Consider the following 25,539-nt stretch of genomic DNA (forward strand, 5'->3'; position numbering starts at 1 on the left):
TTTTCCTAGCTATTATTGCATTGTTTATACAACAAAGGGGACAATAATGTACAATAGCTGGAATACACATGACTTCAGCCTAGGTGGAAGTAACATCTTTATACACACACACACACACACACACACACACACACATCTAAAATGGGAAAGAACTGTTGTGTGACTGTATAAAAAGATTTAACAAGAAATTGGAGCTATCTTTTTACAGACTTATTTCAGCTGCTCCCATTAGGGGTCACCACAGGGGATCATCCTTCCCAATTTATGTTGTGCATATTGGATTTGGCATAAGTTTTTACACCAGATGCCCTTCCTGATGCAACCCTCCCCACTCTATCTGGACTTGGAACCGGTGCAAAATGTGCACTGGCTTGTGCAATCCCAGTGGCTGGGTATTTTTACCTAATCTGCATGTCTTTTTGAACTGTCGGAGGAAACCCGAGCACCCAGAGGAAACCCATGCAGACACAGGGAGGACAAGGAAACTCCATACAGCCCCCATTGGCCATGAGGTTCAAACCCGGAACCTTCTTGCTGTGAGGTGACAGTGCTAACCACTGTGCCACCTACTACAGGTTTACAGACTGCTGAAAGCTAAAGACAAGAAGAAACTGGAGGTAATATTCATAATAGTTTATTAAGAAAAGGGCTATTTGTTATTAACTATTTTAATAAAAGGAATATTTAAGTTAATAAGCAATTATATTTTACTCCAACCTTTACATCCATCCATTATCTGTAACTGCTTGCCCTGTGCATTGTCACTGGCAAGCTGGAGCCTATCCCAGCTGACTATGGTTGAGAGGCAGGGTACACCCAAGACAAGTTGCCAGATTATGACACGCTGACACATATAGAGAAACAACAATTCACACACTCCCCTATGGTCAACTTAGAGCCACCAGTTAACCTAACCTGTATGTCTTTGGACTGTGGGGGAATCCAGAGCACCTGGAGGAAACCCATGCAGACACAGGGAGAACATGCAAACTCCATACAGAAAGGTCCCCGTCGGCTACTGGGCTTGAACCCAGAACCTTCTTGCTGTGAGGCGAAAGTGCTAACCACTACACCGTGCTGCCCCCAACTTTTACAAATGTGGGTAAATAATTATTGTTGATTTATTAAGAAAATGAAGCAAAAGTGTGTTTTTTTTATTTTTTATTTAACAAAAGGAGTATTTAAACTGATAAAGAATAGGAAAATAAATGTTGCATTTTTGGTAATACAATTTTCATTATTTTTTTTAAATAAAGTGAAAAATCAAATCAACCCAATATCATGAATTGAATCAAACTATGAATTAGATGAATCATTTACATGCCTAGTTATTTCTAGACAGAAGCAAAATTAACTGGCAGTGGAATCTGATATTAGAAGAAAATTTAATGCTTGAGTTAAAGCATCTAAAGTTAGGATTCTTATACCATAATAAGAAATATTAGCTTAATTTGCCCATATTTAAGATATTTTCACTTTTCACAAGATTTTTGCAGTGTAGGAATCCATGTCATCAATTCCAATGGACCTTGCCAGAACAAACAACCTGTTATCCTGCCTTGAAATGCACTAAAGGTTAGAAAAGTTTCAACAATTAAAAATAAAAGTTATAACTGTATGGACTTAAGATTTTAAGATTGGTGCATAATTCACATACACAGAACATGTGGCAACTTAGGCCATGTGTTTTGTTCGGCAACAGTCAGTTGCGGATGAAATTAGTAATGAGATATAAACACGAATAGGAAAATAAGGCTATATACCAGAGAACATGAGAATGCAAATGGGTCTGAGCTAGGTTGGAAATGCCAAGAAGTGATTTGTTTTTTGGCACAGGTTAGAAGTTCATGGGCTAAATTTAAAGGTGACTTCAGCTATTATAGTTGTTAATTTATTTTTGGACATTGTGTTAATGTTCATTTAAATACTGTATTTGTCTCAGAAAGAAATATGTTTTTAGAGCTCCTGCCAGTATTGCAACCACATGCAATTATAACCACATGGTACATCCAGTTATCCAGATTGAACTCTGATTGCTGTATCACATATACACAAATCAGCTTATAAAACCTGCCATCCCAATTTCTGTGTGTTATGGTTTCCAGTTCTATACAAAAGAGAGTTGCTGCATTATTTATGTATTGTGCTTTGAATTTAACTGGGAGGAAGAGGCCAGCTTTGGCAGTAATCTGCCCAAGACAAAGACAGTCATGTAGACTGTATAAACAATGTCAGATGCTACGACAGTATCTGTCCAAATCTGAATAAACATTTTGGTTTTTTTTGCTTGATTTTTGCAATGATAAATATATGATGGGGGGATGGAGGTCATGGACCAGATACATTGACAATGTATGAGGAACAATTTGGAAAGAGAAATATATTTGCATGTATACACCACCTGTGTCTGAGACCAATGCTTGAAGTGGTGTGATGGATTAGATTATAGAGTTTAGAGTGAGTTGATTTATGTCATGTTTTTCTATAACAATTATCTTATCCATCATAGTCCCATTTGACTTAATTTAATGTATAATACATTTGTGAAACAGCTGGGAATAGATAGATAGCACCACGAATGCTGTCACTTCCTGCTTACCTGTAGATCTGTCCATGATGTTTTAAACAGGGATGAAATAATAAATCTCATCTCATTATCTCTAGCCGCTTTATCCTTCTACAGGGTCGCAGGCAAGCTGGAGCCTATCCCAGCTGACTACGGGCGAAAGGCGGGGTACACCCTGGACAAGTCGCCAGGTCATCACAGGGCTGACACATAGACACAGACAACCATTCACACTCACATTCACACCTATGGTCAATTTAGAGTCGCCAGTTAGCCTAACCTGCATGTCTTTGGACTGTGGGGAAAACCGGAGCACCCAGAGGAAACCCACGCGGACACGGGGAGAACATGCAAACTCCACACAGAAAGGCCCTCGCCAGCCCCGGGGCTCGAACCCAGGACCTTCTTGCTGTGAGGCGACAGCGCTAACCACTACACCACCGTGCCGCCCCGAAATACAACCCCGATTCCAAAAAAGTTGGGACAAAGTACAAATTGTAAATAAAAATGGAATGCAATAATTTACAAATCTCAAAAGCTGATATTGTATTCACAATAGAACATAAACAACATATCAAATGTCAAAAGTGAGACATTTTGAAATTGCATGCCAAATACTGGCTCATTTGAAATTTCATGACAGCAACACATCTCAAAAAAGTTGGGACAGGGGCAATAAGAGGCTGGAAAAGTTAAAGGTACAAAAAAGGAACAGCTGGAGGACCAAATTGCAACTCATTAGGTCAATTGGCAATAGGTCATTAACATGACTGGGTATAAAAAGAGCATCTTGGAGTGGCAGCAGCTCTCAGAAGTAAAGATGGGAAGAGGATCACCAATCCCCCTAATTCTGCGCCGACAAATAGTGGAGCAATATCAGAAAGGAGTTCGACAGTGTAAAATTGCAAAGAGTTTGAACATATCATCATCTACAGTGCATAATATCATCAAAGGATTCAGAGAATCTGGAAGAATCTCTGTGCATAAGGGTCAAGGCCGGAAAACCATACTGGGTGCCCGTGATCTTCGGGCCCTTAGACGGCACTGCATCACATACAGGCATGCTTCTGTATTGGAAATCACAAAATGGGCTCAGGAATATTTCCAGAGAACATTATCTGTGAACACAATTCACGGTGCCATCCGCCGTTGCCAGCTAAAACTCTTTAGTTCAAAGAAGAAGCCGTATCTAAACATGATCCAGAAGCGCAGATGTCTTCTCTGGGCCAAGGCTCATTTAAAATGGACTGTGGCAAAGTGGAAAACTGTTCTGTGGTCAGACGAATCAAAATTTGAAGTTCTTTATGGAAATCAGGGACGCCGTGTCATTCGGACTAAAGAGGAGAAGGACGACCCAAGTTGTTATCAGCGCTCAGCTCAGAAGCCTGCATCTCTGATGGTATGGGGTTGCATTAGTGCGTGTGGCATGGGCAGCTTACACATCTGGAAAGACACCATCAATGCTGAAAGATATATCCAGGTTCTAGAGCAACATATGCTCCCATCCAGACGACGTCTCTTTCAGGGAAGACCTTGCATTTTCCAACATGACAATGCCAAACCACATACTGCATCAATTACAGCATCATGGCTGCGTAGAAGAAGGGTCTGGGTACTGAACTGGCCAACCTGCAGTCCAGATCTTTCACCCATAGAAAACATTTGGCGCATCATAAAACAAAAGATACGACAAAAAAGACCTAAGACAGTTGAGCAACTAGAATCCTACATTAGACAAGAATGGGTTAACATTCCTATCCCTAAACTTGAGCAACTTGTCTCCTCAGTCCCCAGACGTTTACAGACTGTTGTAAAGAGAAAAGGGGATGTCTCACAGTGGTAAACATGGTCTTGTCCCAACTTTTTTGAGATGTGTTGTTGTCATGAAATTTAAAATCACCTAATTTTTCTCTTTAAATTATACATTTTCCCAGTTTAAACATTTGATATGTCATCGATGTTCTATTCTGAATAAAATATGGAATTTTGAAACTTCCACATCATTGCATTCCGTTTTTATTTACAATTTGTACTTTGTCCCAACTTTTTTGGAATCAGGGTTGTAGTAAATAAAGGGCAAAAATAATAAATGCCATTCATCTAAGCTATGCTGAGGATGATGAATTCAAAGACAGTTATGCTAAACATTTCTCAACTTATAGAGACAGCTTAGAATTAGGGGAGCTTGCTCTAAGCAAGGGAAGGCTGATAAGGATACAATAAATAATTCACTGAAAACTGAAGTGATCACACCAGATGAATACAACAGTGGCCTAAGAAATAAACACAGAATTTAATTTTAAGTCTCTCTTACTAAATCTTAATCAATGAGCATTTCAACAGTGATTGTTTTGTGTAGGCTCTCATTTAAAACCCATTTGTACAGTGTAGTAAAATGTATGTCAAGATGAGTATTTAATTAATTAATTCTTTGACAAATGCTTCAATACAAATTATTTGAACAGAACTGTTTGGTTTGGAAAGCAGTGTAATTTTCATCCAGATACCAAATATGTCTAATAGCATTTCTTGAATAACTTTGTTAGTGCTCATAAACCCATGTGCACCTATTTGGTTGTTTCAGACCACTTGTAGTGAAAAGGCTACAGCAAAACTGAAAACAAATGCAGAAGTCATTTAAAATTCATTTTTCAGAGATTCAAGGACTCAATCTTACCATAAATTTGAGAGCTTAAGCTGATCTGTGAGCATCGTACAGCAGGTGAGGTTGTATCTTGTGAGGTACGTAAGATTATTTCCTTTTTCTACTTGAGTGTATAATCCTAGGATCATCAAATGGCTGCTCACAAGCAAGATCTCCTAGGCGTCAACTCATCCTCCCTCCGATACATTTTACTGTCACATTAAAATTATGTAGAATATATTAAAAAAGGTAATGTATTGGATACTGCCTTGCTCAATACCTACTGAAAAGTATAACTACATATTACCAATACTTGATCATGCTGGAAGTGTGTGTGTGTGTGTGTGTGTGTGTAACCAGCTAGCCCTAAAACAGGATTGTCTTTATATTATAGAGATACGAGTGTTTTACTGGGAAATACACCACTCATATTTTACATATGAGCTACTGGACATCTGGGACATGGAGATTGAAAACCATGACAGAAATCAATGAATTGTTTTGATAAATTTGGGTATGATAAATATGTGATGGGGGGATACACGTGGGTTTCCTCCAGGTGCTCCGGTTTCCCCCACAGTGCAAAGACATGTAGGTTAGGTTAATTAGTGGCTCTAAATTGATCGTACGGTAGGTGTGAATGGTTGGTTGTCTCTGCCCATGTTTACATTAGACCGTATCAGCGGATCATCAGATTAATGTTTTTAAAACGATTAGTGTGCACACAGCAACACCAATACACAATTTGCGTGCACACAGCAATACCAATACACGGATACGCTCGGCTCCGCAGGCATCCTGCGCTCCAAATCACTCCGCCCTGAACAGCGAGTGCCCTCTGGAGGGTGCGCACTCCGGCCTTGCGCAGCTCACAGAGCACGCGAGTGAAGTGAACAAGCTGTGATTCGGGACTGAGCCGCTGTGTGTGTGATCCCAGCGCATATCACTTACCACTTGCAAGTGGAAGGATGGCAAGCCTAAAGACAATCATAACTACACAATGGGCAGTATTTGCATCAGTATTTGCAGTATTTTCATACTTTTATACTCTTTAATGAAAGGTGATACAAGGCGGAAGTCCACGCCGTTTTTCAGCAGTCGCGTCACATGACCAACGCCAGCGAATCAGGAAGGTGGATGTCACAGTGACGTTGTCCAATGAGACGCCAGCTAGAGCTCAGCACAGCGTATCCGCTTATTCTGAATGTTTACACAGCACCGGAGCTGACACGATCTGGATTGAATACGTGGACGCTGGCGGATTCCCGTTTCCTGGCGTTTCCAGGCGGTTTAATGTAAACGGACAGTGCATCCGCGAAGAAAACGAGACAGATACGGTCTAATGTAAACGTAGCCTCTGTGTCAGCCCTGTGATAACCTGGCAACTTGTCCAGGGTGTACCCCGCCTCTTGCCCATAATCAGCTGGGACAGGCTCCAGCTTGCCTGCGACCCTGCAGAACAGGATAAGTGACAACAGATAATGGATGGATGGATAAAAAAACAATAATATTCATTAGGTTCCCAAAATGGGGTCTTCATACCTAATTTAAAAGTGCTTATAAAAACATAACCAATTATAATTACAAATAATATAAAATAAAAAGTTTAAATTATTTTGATTAACTTGCGTGCATATATATATATATATATATATATATATATATATATATATATATATATATAATGTCCGTCTCAGAAACTGGTCTCTCATTTGGGACATTATGGTCAAAAAATACATTTTCTAATTTTACTATTTTTTTGGCATTTACCTAACACTCAATGTTTCTTTTGTCATGTTTAATAAGAATAAAGATAGTATCTTGCTTTATCTGGCCTCTACTGTGGAAAATTGTTTTGATTACAATTCAAATGCTTTTGTAAAATTGATTTACATATAAAATAACTACATCATGGGGCGGCACGGTGGTGTAGTGGTTAGCGCTGTCGCCTCACAGCAAGAAGGTCCTGGGTTCGAGCCCCGGGGCCGGCGAGGGCCTTTCTGTGTGGAGTTTGCATGTTCTCCCCGTGTCCGCGTGGGTTTCCTCCGGGTGCTCCGGTTTCCCCCACAGTCCAAAGACATGCAGGTTAGGTTAACTGGTGACTCTAAATTGACCGTAGGTGTGAATGTGAGTGTGAATGGTTGTCTGTGTCTATGTGTCAGCCCTGTGATGACCTGGCGACTTGTCCAGGGTGTACCCCGCCTTTCGCCCGTAGTCAGCTGGGATAGGCTCCAGCTTGCCTGCGACCCTGTAGAAGGATAAAGCGGCTAGAGATAATGAGATGAGATAACTACATCATGAAGAATTAAAGCCCCTCCTTTATAAATGAGTGAAAATACTGGATAAACTTCCTCTTTTTGATTGCTTGGGTTAAAAATGCCAAGTTATGATGACTGAATTGATTATTCACTTAAATATGAACAATATGATATATTTTGGGTATTTGATATGGCGAAATAGGACAATAGGATACAATGGAAAAATCAAGAACGCACCGGAAAGATGAGAATAACGGCGCTGGTAAAAGAACAGTGACTGTACCGGCTGAAGGTCGCGCGGGTCTCTGCTGCGGTGCGCGAGCAACGGGACATCACTACCGCACCGGACGGAGCGTGAGGCTGAGGTGGGGCAAAATGACTGGCCGTAGATTCTATCAAAAGTTCGATCTAAATTGACCATGGTTGCAAAATATTGGCCAAAAATATGCAAACACTATGAAATATGAAAGTAAGATGAAAAAGAAATATTCTATTGCCTTATACTGCAAGACTAGAACAAAATAAAACTGGCAAAACTCACCTTTTCAGTGATAACGTCCAAACAGATCACTCGTGTAACAGAAAGACCGCAAATGGAAGCACAAGCAACTTCTAACTGTTGGAGTGGAAAATTCCATTCTACACATGCAAATTGTTGATGTGTGTCTTTTCCCGCGCACAAATAACATACTTCGGTAAAAAATAGACCACAACTCATTTTATAGCTCAGAAATTCATACAAGACCAGCTACCATTGTAACATATTCTGTAAGAAACATATTCTATACCTAACTTTCAGCTTTTGTTTTAAAAAACAAAATCGCATATTTATAAAAAAAATTTTTATGTGGCGTAGTGATTTTAAGTTACTACTTTTGGTGAGGTAGTGACCTTGACCCTGAGGCTTTCCATTTAGATCAAAACACACGATCGTATTGGTTTTGGGTATGCGGAAAATGGAGTTACAATGGTGATCAAATATTTTGCATGATGTTTTATTACGGTTATGATTATTCTGTGAGCACACCAATCCTTAGGTGTATAAAGTTACAACTTAAAATACAATTAGTGATAACTGTAGACTTTTCAGTGGACGACAACCTTTTTTAAGGGAATGCGATGTAGTCAACCATTTATCATGTCCCAGATCAAGCCGCCATTTTTCCACACATTTGCAGAATTTTTGCCAAATTCTGAATATTCACATCAAAGATTTAGTTTTATCTGTATTATTTCTTTCATCATTTTAGTTCAAATTAAAACCAACATCACCATTCAAGGGCTGCACGGTGGTGTAGTGGTTAGCGCTGTCGCCTCACAGCAAGAAGGTCCGGGTTTGAGCCCCATGGCCGGCGAGGGCCTTTCTGTGCAGAGTTTGCATGTTCTCCCCGTGTCCGCGTGGGTTTCCTCCGGGTGTTCCGGTTTCCCCCACAGTCCAAAGACATGCAAGTAAGGTCAACTGGTGACTCTAAATTGACCGTAGGTGTGAATGTGAGTGTGAATGGTTGTCTGCGTCTATGTGTCAGCCCTGTGATGACCTGGCGACTTGTCCAGGGTGTACCCCGCCTTTCGCCCGTAGTCAGCTGGGATAGGCTCCAGCTTGCCTGCGACCCTGTAGAACAGGATAAAGCGGCTAGAGATAATGAGATGAGATAAAATATTGTGTGTGTGTGTGTGTCCACATAATACAAAGAATATTACATGGTGGCGTGAAAGTATGAAGTTTATCTTCTCGTGTTGAAAATATTTTCACTTGTTTGCTTCACTTACTCACGAATATATTTACCACTCGAAGATAAACTTCATATCTTCACATAACCTTGTAATATCTTTGATATATCTCAAGAGGCAATAGTGAGTCGTTGTAGTGTCCAGTCTGCCTTCAGTCCAAAATGAGAGGATGACGTAGCACATGTGACGACACTGTATGGGGAAGTCACTATGCTGTTAGACTCACTAAATGGCAGAGTTAGATTTCAGCCACAAATATACAAAAAAATGCTGTGAGAAAACACACGCGTGCGCGCGCACAAAAAAACCCCATCTAAAATGGGAAATAGTTGTTTTGCATTTGTTTGCATTTTGCATTTGACTGTACAAATAGATTGAACAAGAAATCCGTTTTTTGTTTTTTTGTTTTTACAGATTACAGAAAGCTAAAGAGAAGAGTTGTTGCTGCACTTTTAATAACAACTGGAATCCAGGCACCAAAACGTGGACTTGCAGTTACCATTTTGTGTCAGATATGTTAGGTTTTTGGAGACAGGAGAAAAAAAAGAAAGGCGACCCTACCAAGAAAAATTTAATCACAATGCCAAGTGATGCTATTTGGACAAACTAAAGGCACCTTACCAGAAATGCATCATTGTTTTATTTCCTGTCAATTCAAAATCAGGTCACTTGACAACGCTTTGTTGCGCAGATAAACTAGTAACACTGGAAAAGTCAAGTTCTGCTGTTTATTTTGATATGTGGTACCTTGTAAAGCAAAATGGACTTCATGACTTATTCAACCAAGAAGCAGGAGTGTGAAAATAGGTAGAAATTAGTAAAGAGATTACTTTGCAGAAGTTTGATCTGTTTTCATAACATGATTACTCAGTACATACATATACTGTACAAATGTGACCAGCATCATTATAAAGATCACAAACTGTTTCTTGGGCTATGTGCTACATATCTACAGTATGCAGTGATGAGTTCATGAGTAATTCAAGGAAGAGTAATGGGTGTGGAGATGTATGCAGATCAGTATGCAGATTCTAACTATGGTTACATTTTATGTAAATTCAAAATGATTTTTCTCAGTAACACAGTCACATAGACAAGCACCTAGCATTATTGGAAAGGCAAAGTCATGCTATTTTGTGTGATATGTAAAACACCTCTCAGCACTGAATACTTCATGAGCAATTAAACAGAGAATAAGGGATGTGAATTTGGATGCAATCTGCATCCACTGGGTTTGGTTGCATATCTGTCATGTTGCGAACCACAGTGGTCTTGTGCACTACAGATGTGCGAGTTTCTGTGGCTTTTTTCTTGCTAAAAACTGAGCTCGACAATCTATAACATTAACTACAGGCTGACAGCACACATGAAGAATATAAGATAGCAGTGCTATCTTTACTGGCTCACAGAATTTCAGTAATTTGGAGTAGATTGGTTGAATTTTGCAAATTCTTACCCTCCTGTTAGTTTTTGGATATATATATATATATAAACTGATGACTCTAAAGTTAGATTGTATGAACCCAGTAATTGATCAAATAAAAACAGCTTTATGCTATATTCAATGAGTGATAATTCTATGAGAGTGGTGGTGCATGGAAGGGGTAGGAGGGAGTGCCATCATCATCTTTCAGCTGCTCCTGTTAGGGATCACCACAGCAGATCTGTTCTGCTTATTTGATTTGGCATAGGTTTTGCACCAGATGCCCTTCTTGACACAACCCTCTCCAGTCTATCTGGGCTTGGGATGGGTGCTAAGTATACACTGGCTTGTGCAACCCTAGTGGCTGGGTATTTTACCTAATCTGCATGTGACAATAAAGGGTTCATTCATATCTTTGAACTATGGGGGAAACCAGAGCACCCAGAAAAAAATCCATTCAGACATGGGGAGAACATGCAAACTCCACGCAGAAAGGCCCCCCATTGGCTGTGAGGTTTGAGCCCTGAACCTTCTTGCTATGAGGCAACAATGCTAACCATTGCACCACCATGCTGCCCATGCCTGGACAGTGCTAACCACTACACCACTGTGTCGGGAGGAGGGAGTCTGCATTTCCTTTTGTCTTATGAAAAGGGTGAACACCACAACTTGAACCTTTAAACAAGGCAACCATCTCAATACCAAATTTAATGTAAGTCATATAAAGCATGGGTTTTTTTGGGAGCATTGTTGGGAATATTGTTAGGAGGTTTATAGTGCTTGCTTGAGTAAATGTGTAAGGGTGCAGTTTATTACATCATATTGCATAAATTTTTGTGTGACTGAAATGATGTGGACTGTATGTAGGGCAGTATGTAAGCAATTATGTTATACTCTAGGTAGCGCGCACAAATAAATGCTGGTCTAATATTGTTTTTCAAATAAAAAATCAATGTAATATAATCATTTCCCACTGAATATCTTTGCTGTGCATAAATTTGGCCATGTTAAATAAAACGTATGACCCCCTCATCTAGTTCAAAGCCTGAAATGAGCTAATGCCCTCGTTTTATCACTGAAATGTCCAAAAGAGTTGAATGTCATGTTACACTCAGAGGATCCTAGACTTCATCAAATGGAAATCCTGTTTGCCTGCCAGTTTTCCTTTTTGTGTTTGCATGAGGCTGCAAGATGGGGAATATTAATCAGTCCCTGTGATGGAGAGTGGCAGGGGCCAACTCTCCCCATACTAATGTGTCTGCAAATTGCTGCTTTGGAGAGACAGACCCTTCAGCCTTAAAAAAAAATACCTCCCCCACATTGAGCAATCTAAACCATCCTGTATCACCCTGGATTGAGTATAGTTCATTATAAACTATATCTGCATCAAGAAAAGGGAAAAAAACCACCTTGGAGATGACCTGGAAGTGTTTTGCATATGATTACCACAATAATGACTAGTTGCTTTGGGAGCTCTGAGCTCAGTGAGATATAAAGCTGGGAGTTTCCGACTGAGGTTTGTCAATTGCCAAATAACCTGTTTACTTGTAGAATGTTTTTTTTGTCTTTTGTTGCGCCTGTCCCAACTTTTTTGAAAGGTGTTGCAGGCATCAAATTCAGAATGAGTGTACATTTACAAAACGCAATAAAGTTTGTCAGTTTGAACATTAAATATCTTGACTTTATATTGTATTCAATTGAATATAGGTTGGAAATGATTTGCAAATCAGTGCATTCTGTTTTTATGTACATTTTACAAGTCCCAACTTTCATGGACTCAGGGTTGTCTCTCCGCTCTCTAGGAAGAAATTCATTATGACCTGATGGGAGAGGTGGTATGAACACAAACTCGTATGCTAATTTTCAAGGTGATGATAAATATTTGTTGTTCATTTCTAGAACCCTAGTGAGTATGGATGGGAAGAAGATCTCATTATCTCTAGCCGCTTTATCCTTCTACAGGGTCGCAGGCAAGCTGGAGCCTATCCCAGCTGACTACGGGCGAAAGGCGGGGTACACCCTGGACAAGTCGCCAGGTCATCACAGGGCTGACACATAGACACAGACAACCATTCACACTCTCATTCACACCTACGGTCAATTTAGAGTCACCAGTTAACCTAACCTGCATGTCTTTGGACTGTGGGGGAAACTGGAGTACCCGGAGGAAACCCACGCGGACACGGGGAGAACATGCAAACTCCACACAGAAAGGCCCTCGCCGGCCCCGGGGCTCGAACCCAGGACCTTCTTGCTGTGAGGCGACAGCGCTAACCACTACACCACCGTGCCGCCCTGGGAAGAAGATTTTACAAATAATTTTCCATGAACATTTTCATTTTTGTTGTATTTTCACTTTCCCCTTTTCCACATTTAAACTTTGTGGAGAACACCAAAGACCAGAACTTTTTTTCCTTCCAGGGCAAAGACAGCAGGCAGAGGCCATCCACATTGGCTCTGCCTTAATATCAACAGATTATTCATTTACATACATAAACCATTATCATGGCACACATTCAGCTTGTTCGGTGTGTTGGGTGCAAGATGTTTAGTCATTCTTCCCCCATCATTCATAATAGCTTTATTTGTGATGTGTATATTAGTTAGCTCTGTGATGGAGAAAATTGCAGCATTAGAGGTGCACATCCAGACTCTAGAGAGGGTTAGTGAAAATGAGAGCAGTATAATTTCTGTAGGGGAAATCTGAATGCCCTTGGTGGAGTTAGCAATCCCCCCCAAGTCTGGCATTAGAGCCCTCACAGTGGGGTGAATGGGTGATGACTCAGCGGAATAATCACAGCGCCAATGCTACTACTGAGGCTCACCCACAGGAGCACCACTCCTCTCTGTCTCGCGTGTCTAACAGGTTTGCTCTTCTCAGTGAAGCATCTGTTGAGAAACCTGAAAGAGCTCTGGTTATAGGAGACTATCGTACAGCACGTGAAATTAGCTAGACCTTTAGAGGCACCAGCAGCTTTAGTCAGGTGTATAACAGGAGCCAGGGTGCCAGAAGTAACAGTAATCTTTAGGTCCTAGGCAAGCACAGGTTTTCAAAGAGTTTTATTCACATAGGAGCTAATGAGCTACACCTTCATCAGTCTGAGGTTAATAAGAGTATCCTTGTAGAAGTGTTTAAATTAGTGAAGGTGATGTACGATGATGTAGTAGGCTCTGGCCCCATCCCAACGAAGTCTGGCAATGTAGCTTTCAGCAGGTTATGGTCACTGAACTGCTGGTTGTCCAGGTGGTGCTCTGAAAACAATGTGGGCTTCGTAGATAATTGGAGTAGTTTTGAGGGTAAGGCTGGCCTGTTAGGGCAGGACGGTATCCATCCCACTCAGGAAGGGACTGCTCTCATTTCTTGCAGCATAGCTCAAAGTCTCAGAACAGACTTAGTTAACTTGTAACAATCCAGAGCCAAGGCCAGGGAGCAGATGAACAGGATAAACTAACTCTGCTAGCTGCACATAGTTGTCACCCAGATTCCACTATATTGATACCATGTCTGTTCCCTGAGCTGTGCAAAAAAGTAGAAATACTCAGTTTGTTCTAGTAATCTAATTAATATAAAATTAGATCATACTGACTGTCCAGCCACTGCCAGCACCTTTGATCTAAAGGTAGGACTATTAAATATCAGATCTCTTGCATCCAACCCTGGTAATTGTTAATTTATTCCCGATGAGGAGTTTAATGTACTGTGTTTAACATTAACATGGATTAAACCAAATGAGTATGTAGCATTAAATGAAGCTAGTCCTCCTGGAAATAATTTTATACACCAGCCTCATCTAACTGGCAGAGGAGGAAGCATCATGGGTATTTATAATGATTATCTAGGCACAACACAAACATGGCTATAAATTCAGTATGTTTGAAGTTTTTCATACTAACAGGATATGTGGCCACAAAAAATAAGTCTACCAAGTCAATTCCATGACTTATTTACAAGCCCCCCAGGCCATATTCTGAATTTATTTCTGAATTTGCAGATATCATCTCAGACTTGGTTATTTCCTGAGAGAAAGCTTAGTTCATGGAGATGTTAATATTCACTCTGATAACTCAGAAGACCCTCTGAAAGATCTTCAGTAGGGGTTAATCAGAATGTCATAGGACCTACTCAATGATGGTCATACTCTTGATCTAATACTAACATTCAGGTTAAATATAGAAAGTATAGTCACATTTCAACAGTTTGAAGCTATCTGAAATCATTATTTCATCTTATTCAAAATATGTCTGAGCAATAATTTATGTTCCTTGCAACGTGACTGTGTCAAATGTACATTCATGTCAACTACTTCAAGTTTTCTACATAATCTCCCAGAGTTATAAACTTTGATTGGATCACTGTCAGACCCCACAGAACTTGATCAGGCAACTGAATGCTTAGTGTCAACGTTCCATTATATTTTCAATAATGTAGCACCATTTAAAAGAAAAATGATGAGAGAGAAAAAACTAGCACACTGGTTTAACAATTACACATGCACCTTAAAACAGACCACTCAAAAATTGGAACAAATTGTCAAAGAAAATTGGTAGTATTCCAATTAGCATGCAAGGAGAGCCTCCTGAAGTATAGAAAAGCTCTTAGTGCTGTTAGATCAACATCTCTCCACCGTAATAGAGGATAACAAAAATAATCCTCAATTATTATTTCATACTGTAGCAAAATTAACTAGGGAAAAGACCACCATAGACACATGCATACATGCCATATGTAGTAGCAATGACTTCATGAATTTTTTCAATGACAAAATTGAAAATATCCGACAACCGCCCCAAACTATTAATTTAAAGCCAGACAATTTAAGTAGCCCTGTAGCGAGCAATATAACTATCAGATAAGCAATGAGAATGGTTTACTCCCCTTAGAGACTGAACAACCTTAATTAATTTTCACATCAAAATCTTCAACTTGCTTACTCAATTCCTTACCCAAATGACTCTTCAAACAGATAATACCAGAAACAATTGAACCTCTTCTAAAAAGTGTCAATTCTTCCCTGAGAATTGGCGATGTAACCAAATACTTTAAACTTAGTTATCAAAAAAATCTGACCTCGACCCCATCAGCTGTCCAATTATATGCCAATATCAAACCTCCCCTTTATTCCCAAGATCCTAGAAAAAAAAAAACTGTGGCACAGCAGTTATGGTCATAACACAGGAACAACATCCATGAAATGTATCAGTCAGGATTTAGACCTTATCATAGAGCAGAGACATCACTGGTTAAAGTAGTAAATGACTTACTTTTGGCATCTGATCAGGGCTCTCTCCCTGCTTGTATTGCTTGACCTTAGTGACACCATTGATCATTCCATTCTTCTGGATAGACTAGAAAATGTTGTGGGAGTTAAGGGAATGGCCCTCTCCTGGCTCAGGTCTTATTGAACTGATTGCAATCAGGGTGGATTTCTCAAAAGCATCATCGCACAAAATTCATCATTAAATGGTAGAGTGAGCATCACAATGAACACACTCTCCTAGTTAAGATTCTCTTAGCCTTAAGAGGTTTTTGGGAAACCCAGCCCAGTTTGTTGATGTAAATGGTGATTTTTCTATGCACATTAAGGTTGTGAGGGAAATTTAGTGGATGAACATTCCTATTCTCTGTGTTTCTGTGTGTTGAACTCAAGTGGCCTAGTGTACTGAGAAAGTTGTTTTTCCCATGTTGTAATCGCCTTTCTGTGGCCTTGGTGGTGATAAGCAGGGTGCCTGAGTACTCCCTAACTATGCATCTGCCTGCACATATCAGAGCATTCCAGATGCACTCATTAGCAAAGCTTCATAGAAAATCTTGAGCCAATCACGTACAGATGCAAGCAGTAAGCGAATGCCTTTAGAGTATGTTAGGGTTCACCCAGTCGGAAACGGTCAACTTACTTCTCGGGACCCCCACCCTCGTACCACCTGCAGAATTCTGGAACGGAACACCGCAAAAAAACAGAGAACCAGAGATCGGTTTCACTGCTGTTTATTCACAGTATTCTCGCCAAAGATGAAAGATTACAAACACCTTTTATAACAAATTATAATCTCTCTAAACGGCTATTGTGTCTGTCGAATGTGTGTGTGTTTGTATGTGACCTCAAAGAGGGGTGTGTATGTGTGTCTCTATGGGAGGGTGTGAGTAAGTGACATCATTTTGATATTTGTGTCTATGTGTGTGTGTGTGTGTGAGCAAGTCACATCTTAATTACATCACTGTTCTAATGGAATGTTCAGATGTATGTGTGTGTGTGTAAATCATAACATAATGACATATTTCTGATCATATGACATGATAGCAAGGTACAAACAGATTTTAAAGGTCATTGCTTACGCACATACGGAATTTTTCAACAAAGATATGTTATAAGAAAGTAAACAAAAAATAAGAACAAACCTAAACAAAGACAGTCATAAGCAAAACATCTCATATCAAAATAAACAAAATGTTCCCAAACAATGTCCAGCCGAGACAGAAGGTCATTTTAACTGAACAGAAATTAATCCTTAATTTTGTCACCATTTTAATAAATTACTGCCTTCTTGGTCAAGAATAATACTTATATAAACCTAACAATCCCCACTTTGATAATAGTATCACTATTATCAAATCCTAGGATCATATTTGATCATTATCACCTCATGATCATATATGTGATTACATCGAGAATTAATCTTGAGTTAATCTTTGCCCTTCTTGACGTATATTGGTGCTCAGAGGGTGGGCATGCCCGATCATCCCTCGTCCCACCTCACCGGAGCTTAGAGAAACTCAAAACCTCTTAGTTCGTCCCAAATACACGCTACTTCCTTCAGAGTAATTTGTTCTAAAACAGTGAGGGAAAATGAAATTAGAAGGCATATCGACCTATAGTGAGAACAGAGTCCTGTAAGAATACAGAGTTTCAGAGCATAGAGATGTGTAATAATAGTAGAAAACGGCATCAGATGAAAGACATAACACATTCGTGTGGTGTGCGCTTGTGCAGTCCAGTAAGCGAATTGCCAGAAGATGTTGTCTCGAAGTCCAGCTCGAGCGGGTAACCCTGCTCCGAGCAATGAAGTGGTCCAGAAGGCTCGGGTGGGTAACCCTGCCCCGAGCAAAGATGAAGCAGTCATGAAGGCTCGTGATGAGGACTGTCGTGGTTGTAGTGAAGATGATTGGTTCCAAACGGGGCGCAAGATCTCTTCCCCTCTTTGTTCACTACATCTTGAGGATTCTCAGTCAAATCTGTGTAGAGCTCAGAAATAGAGAGACAGAGAGAGAGAGAACAGAGATTCTCGGGACACAGAAAAAACGTTAGTAGCAAACTTGTCATTGTAACACAGCTTTGTTATGGAGCCTTCTTCAATCGCGTGGCATGGATCCACTGTGGAAAAAGATCAGTTAAAACAGCAGTAAAAGTAATGGCGACTATGTCTGCAGGCCCACCATATCTAGGTTTTCCCAATTGTCCAAATCATTACTTTAAAAAGTCACACCAGCACTTGTCTCCCACGTGAAAGGGGTGTGTGGTGGAGATAATATTGTACTATTGACCTTGGTACGAATTTTATACAACTTATCTATAAGGGCTGCAGAATACTCATCCATATGCATTTTCAAATCAAAGGTACCCGGAGCCGGAGTTCCCTTCTTCCAGGGGAGAGGGAAAGATCTTCCAAAAATAATTTCTTGGTGTCACACGAATTTCAGCCAAAATGAATTATGGATTACAGAGCCAAACCTTTGTCCTGCATGGCCTGAATTAATTTATCTTTCAATGTTCGATTAGTACGTTCTACGATACCAGAGGATTGAGGAATGTGAAAACACCAGTTTAGTTTAGAAATACTTACAAAGGGTACCTTTGTCTGAGTCTATGGCATTTGAAACCCCATAACTATAACAATAATCATTATTATTGATTTCTTATTATTTTATTGTTGTTATTTTATTGTTCTGCTTTTATTGTTTGTTTTCTTTTTCACTGTCCAGTGTCCTTAGGTACCTTGAAAGGCACTTATAAATAAAATGTATTATTATTATTATTATTATTATTATTATAACTAGGTACTATTTCTTTTGCCAGAGTACGAGTAACTACCTTCGTGTTCTCTCGAAAACAGGAAAAAACTTCTACCCATTTAGAGAATTTGTCCACAATCAAGATGACAAAAATCAAATGAGAAAGGAAGAGTGCATGTCTCATGCAGAATATCAGGCAGTGAACACACAGTGTAGCCACAGAGGTATTATTATGAATTATAAAACAAGAACCATTTAGAACAAGAACCACCAACAAAGAGTATTTCCCCCATCCCTAGAGGGCTGGAGGAGAGATCAGACCTGATACTAGTAGTATGTATGATTTTTAGATAGACAATATCAATGTCATCCCAAGAGTTAAGGAGGCATGCGAGAGCGTGACCTACATTATCAAAAGAGGATGTGACATGAATTTCGAGATTGTTATTAGAACAGAGAATAAACAGTCATATGTTAATTTAATTATCTATTAAATTACTGATAAATTAATTTAATGGGTCTGTAAATTTTGCAACACCTGTTTAACTTGATGTGACGAGTGCAAGATCAGTGGGTGAGACAAAACCAATTTTTCCGCATCTAAAACTATCAAAGCACATGTGCCGACAGCCCCCAGACACGCAGGTAAGCCTTGAGCAACAATGTCTAATGTTTTGGATAAAAACGCACAATGCTGCAGTCCCCCCCCCCCCCCCATGCTCCAGAGGCTGTGCCCTGGTGTTCACAGGCATAGAGGTGGAAGGGCTTGAAGTGATCAAGTAACCCCAGGGGTGGAACGAAGGGTGCTTTTGAGGGAGTGATAAGCGACCACCATAGCGTCAGTCCAGGTCAAAGGATGTTGCAGTGGATCGTGATGAGAGATTGCGGAATGAAGAAGCTTGTCATATAAAGAGCAGTCAGGGATCCATTTTCTGACCCAGAAAAGACATCAGTGCATGTTTAGTTGCAGGGCGTTTTGTGTCTAGAATGACAGCCTTGAGAAAGTTCAAAAGTTCAAATACTTAAGTGTCCATGCAATATTGCAGCTTGGTTCTGGAAACCTTAAAGCCCTTATGCACCAGATGTTGGAGCAGGCGCAAGTGTCAGTGTCTTGGCAGATTTCTGGTGACTCAGCAGATACCAGAACACACAGACCACAGAGTCCTGAGGGAGGGAGAAGGTCACAGAGTACGTTATGAATTACAGCTGAAAAAAACAGCAGGAGAGTCAATGTAACCTTGAGTCCAAACGCTATCTCCCCATGTGCGTGGAAAAAGGCAGAACAGAGATCATTAATGGAAAAACAGCAATGATGAGTAGGAACCTGTGACATTACAGAAGAAACAATCAATTCATTAATCTTATGTAAATCTTGTGTAAAAACGCCAGGTACCATCAGGTTTAGGTACTGGATTGACAGGTGTATTGTATGAGCTGGTGCACGATCTCACCACGCCTTGCTCGAGAAGAGACTGTTGGATGACATCGATCCAGAGAGAGAGGTACTGCTTATTAAATCATATTTTGTGTAGTTTCATGTCAATTTAAGTTCCAGGTTGCAGTGCAACAAAATGCAGAAAGGTTCAAGGACAATGAATACTTATACAAGCCAATGTATCATAATCATGATAATTTATGACATTTTTTTCTTAATGGTTAAATAAAGATAAACCCAAGTCTCCGATTTATAAACACCACTGGAAGGAAAAAAATTTTCTCCTTTTTTTTCCAACATTCTTCAAGTAAACGTTTGTTAACTCTGTTTCTTGCTGAAAAAATTATGGTTAACTAAATACATTAAAAGCCTATCCATTCCATATCCTCTGTGGTTTTTAAAGGCAAAAATATGGAGGTTTAAAACTCAGCAAACAATTAATCAGAACATTTCATATCAATAGTTCGAAATTAGGAGGAACATGTTTAAGCTTAGCCTCATAAGGAGCAATAAGTTTAAAGGAAGAAAAGGAGATAAAAAACAGGGCAAATTGAAATGACAAACAGTTTCACTGAATGTAATTTGAATAAAATTGAATAGCTGATAAGCACTTTTTGTTGGATTCGATATGTGACAGAGACTCAAAATACATTTTTAATTCAATTAACAGTATTAATGAGAATGAGAATTGGTTGTCTTGGACATTTTGACTTTATGTATATGGAATTTACTTAGTAATATAAAGATATTACTTATTAAATTTATTATTGTGAGAAAGTGCCAAAAATAATGATTTTCTCTGCTCATTGCAAATATCTGTGGCTGTCCTTGCCTGCTGTTCTTGCATGAGTTGTTTGTTTATATTATAGCTATCTGTAACGAGTTCAGTCTGGGAGCCCTTATCTCCCAGAAAGAGACAGAGAGACTATAGAGATGGAACAATTATTCAAAATATTATATTTATGTTAAATATTATGACGACAATTATTCAAAAAATGTCAAAGTAAAAAGCGGATTAGCTCGCTGTTGACTAATTCAACTAACTAAACTAAACAAGTCCGCATCTCGCTAAAATGCGTCAGAAACAGGAGTATATAGGATATTTAAAGGTTAGAATTACATATGATTAATAAAAATACCACTACATGATCAGTTTTAAAATGTTTTAGATCAACATTAAACATTAGGTTAAACATTAAACTTTTTGGCATTTCCATTCACACGTAGGGTAAATATATTTGATGCCTTTTATTATGCCTTTAAACAGGAAGTGGTATAATACTCAATATTTTAAAAATGATTCCTGATAAATACCCAGATAGCAAAAGGGCGTTGATTCGACGGGGAATCATCGGCATGTTCTTTGACCATACGCCGTCGAATCATCGTGGATCACCGGCGTTGATTCAACGCCGCTTTGCTCATACGAGTTTGTGTTTAAACGATGTTGAAAAGTGGATGGTGGCCAACAGAGAATAGACCCCCTTTCACCCTTTATTCAACTACGGATTTCGGTCGATTTATAGTTTAATTTTCGGTGATGATTCATCCAACTTTACTTCCTGTTTTATGTACAACAGGAAGGCTACAAATTAAGCAAAACAGGCTAAATTAAACTAGCTAACAATAAAGCATCAGGGCTCTTGCCTAGGATGAACACACACATGCATACTTCAACCATGAAAGTGAAACTTAATTTATATCAATGTGCGTAGGCTATGTACAACAGGATATAAAAATGCATGCAACAATGCACCTCTCCTAATGTTTGTCAAGCTATCTAATGAGGCATAACTTTTAACATTTATAAGGAACAGAACACACTTGAACAAGTTCTTAGAAACATGTTATGATTTATATATAATTGTGGCCTATTCCTCCTGCGGCGCAGACACCTGTACATGGAAACAGAAAAACATAACCAAAATTAATTTGATGCAGCATTGATAAAGAAAGTCAGCAGTAGTGGTCACTACAGAAGTGTTGGTAGCCTGGATAATCTTTAAAGTTCATGGCTGCGAGGCGCAACCCATGGCTACACAAAAGAACAGGTCAGCTCAAAATGACATGTGACCTAGGCCTACATGCTCGATTTAAACGCTAAGTTTTCACTCCAACAAGACAAGTACTTCGACTCATTTTTCGATTGAATAATGCATCTGCATTGTTGTTGTTTCAAATGGATACTAGTTGAGGGAAATTTCTCCAACGTGTGATATGACTGAAGTTCATCATAACTTCTTAAACTGCTTGAAATTGTATTCGAAATTCCCTTTATTAATAGTTACTGAATAATGGTACGTACCAGATGTCCAGGGATGAATGAAAATGTAGTGTGGTCCAATGTTTTTCTCAATGTTGTTTCAATGGTCCAAGCGTAACAGCAGGCCGATCCACAAGAGAGTCGCGATCCAACCGAGTGGTGTGGGAGTTTCACGTGCACCCAGGTATATAACGAAAATGATGTCATCCAGTAAACAGCAGTGGTAATCGCACTGCATTATAGGTCATCCTACCAATGTTGAAAACTGGATGGCAAAAGTGACGATGGTTCAACATCGTATATTCGACCTTCTCTGACGGTCGACAGATCAACCTTTACCCACGGTGATTCAACAGTGATAAATCGACCTTCTCCGACGGCGGAGAAATCGACGTTTCACGGCGCCGTTTTAGCGTTGATTTTCTGACTTACGACGGAAACCGACCATTCTGACCAAGAATCGGCGCCGTTTCAACGTCCCTCTGCTATCTGGGAAGTAATCCCCGTATGGGCCACCAAATTGTTAGGGTTCACCCAGTCGGAAACGGTCAACTTACTTCTCGGGACCCCCGCCCTCGTACCACCTCCAGAATTCTGGGACGGAACACCGCAAAAAAACAGAGAACCAGAGATCGGTTTCACTGCTGTTTATTCACAGTATTCTCGCCAAAGATGAAAGATTACAAACACCTTTTATAACAAATTATAATCTCTCTAAATGGCTATTGTGTCTGTCGAATGTGTGTGTGTGTTTGTATGTGACCTCAAAGAGGGGTGTGTGTGTGTGTGTGTCTCTATGGGAGGGTGTGAGTAAGTGACATCATTTTGATATGTGTGTCTGTGTGTGTGTGTGTGTGTGTGTGTGTGTGTGTGTGTGAGAGCAAGTCACATCTTAATTACATCACTGTTCTAATGGAATGTTCAGATGTATGTGTGTATGTGTGTGTAAATCATAACATAATGACATATTTCTGATCATATGACATGATAGCAAGGTACAAACAGATTTTAAAGGTCATTGCTTACGCACATACGGAATTTTTCAACAAAGATATGTTATAAGAAAGTAAACAAAAAATAAGAACAAACCTAAACAAAGACAGTCATAAGCAAAACATCTCATATCAAAATAAACAAAATGTTCCCAAACAATGTCCAGCCGAGACAGAAGGTCATTTTAACTGAACAGAAATTAATCCTTAATTTTGTCACCATTTTAATAAATTACTGCCTTCTTGGTCAAGAATAATACTTATATAAACCTAACAGAGTATAATAGATAACAGCCACTAAAACACAACTCAGAGTGTGCGTACTTTTGGCATCATCAGAAGTGGTGTCTTCTCTTCTTCTTTTCCCTTTTCTATTTTATATATCTGTTTTATATGATCTACTATAATAAATAACTGAAAAGACAACTGCTAAGCATTCTGAAGTGTTTATTAGAAGTTTCCATTACAATTTGGTGTCCCTGGGTGGGCCCTACGTGTCTGATCCTCAGACGACGGAACACTCTCAAGGCTATGGTGTGGAGCTGAGAACTCGGACGAGAGACCAGACCATCAGGGCTCACCAAACCAGTAAGTGATAACTTTGCATTCTTGTGTAAAGAAATTAGTGGAAACAGTATTTAAAGACTGATACAAGAGATGGACAGAGATTTGTCCTAGTAAATGAAGACTGATCTAAGAGATGGACAGAGATTGTCCCAGTCAAGGAAGACTGATATAAGAGATGGACAGAAGTTTATCCGAGCCCAGGAGGACTGCTAAGCTGTGGTTCCATCAATATGTTTGCCAAAATGGATAAAACAATTTTGAGACAATAAACCGTGAGTAATTTATTGGGTTGTGTAAGAGAAAATCTGTCTAAGTGACGACTGGGTAATGGCTCACCTACTTGAGAGAGAGAAGTACGGGTGCGTGTCTTGACAGACTCACGTTCAGCGATTTGTAAGTGGGAAAGAATTGAATCTTGCTCCCTTTGTTCTGTGTGAACAACTGGCCCATCGTAGGAATGGGATAGAGAGGTTTGATCACGAAATTGCCAAGGCACACTGGTGTGCACGCAAAATATTGATGAATTAACGGAGTACTGTCCTCCAAATTCTGAAACAGAGAAATAGATTTTGTACATATGCATGAGTTGTCTTTGAGGTTGTTGTGCTAAATGATACCTACTTTAGTTTAAGGTAAATGTCAGATAAATTGTGTACTAATAAGAACATACCTAAAAGATTATTGTGTCACATTTTTGGACATAGTCCAACCTATTCTTCTTGTGATCCTAATTAAAAAAAAAAAAACTCAGCCATTGTTGTCATAACCTATTGATATAACAGTGTACAATGAGGAACAGAAACGGTAAGTTAGGGAAAGAAAAGAAAAAAGCAAGCAAGTGTGAGGCTACATGTGCTATAATAAGAATTGGGTGTTCCTATGACAGCCCAAACATCCAGTTTATGAAAACCTCATATGGCGAGGATTATTTGGCACAGTTTGACATATGGGTAAAGGACTTAGGATTCCCTGAGAAGGGCACTTTTACTCCCAGGCAGATAGAATAGTTAGAAGAAAAGTTGAAACGGAAGGAAAAAGAAGAGTCTGCAGATAATGTTAAGTTCTTAGGGGACTGGAGGGCGTTTTCTGCATGGAAAGAAGAAACACTTAGGGAGTACAAAAGAGAGAAATGACAGGCAGGGCTCTCACCCTCTTCTCAGTGTTTGAAATTTCAGATGGACCCTGATCTGGAGTCTGCCCCACCACCCAGACACACACTGCCTCCTCAGCAAGGCGGAGCATCATTCCCACAAGCGCCTCACCCACAGAAAGGGGGAGAAGTCAAGACAAAGAAAAAAACTGAGCCTCTGGAATCTCTCCCAGCCTACCAGCTGCCTCCAGCGTCAGTGCCTCCCCTCGCTTCTCCATCACACATGAGATCCGGTCTTGTATATGGTGACGGAAGAGACACCCTCCTGGACCTGGCCACATGCTCACCAGTGGGTCCACAAGGCCGTAACCTAAAGTCTGAAGTCCTTCATCTTCCAATGGTGGAAGTGGCTGGAGCTGACAGCGTGCTTCTAGTCCACAGACCCTGGATGACCGCTGATATCAAGGAAAGCATGGCTTCTCTTCCCAACGTGAGAGAGGTAGGAGGAAAGAGATTTGGTCATGAGCTGTTGATATTTTGCAGAGAATTCCGACTGACCACC

This window comes from Neoarius graeffei, chromosome 3 (assembly GCF_027579695.1).
Source record: "Neoarius graeffei isolate fNeoGra1 chromosome 3, fNeoGra1.pri, whole genome shotgun sequence".
Classification (NCBI taxonomy): Eukaryota; Metazoa; Chordata; class Actinopteri; order Siluriformes; family Ariidae; genus Neoarius; species Neoarius graeffei.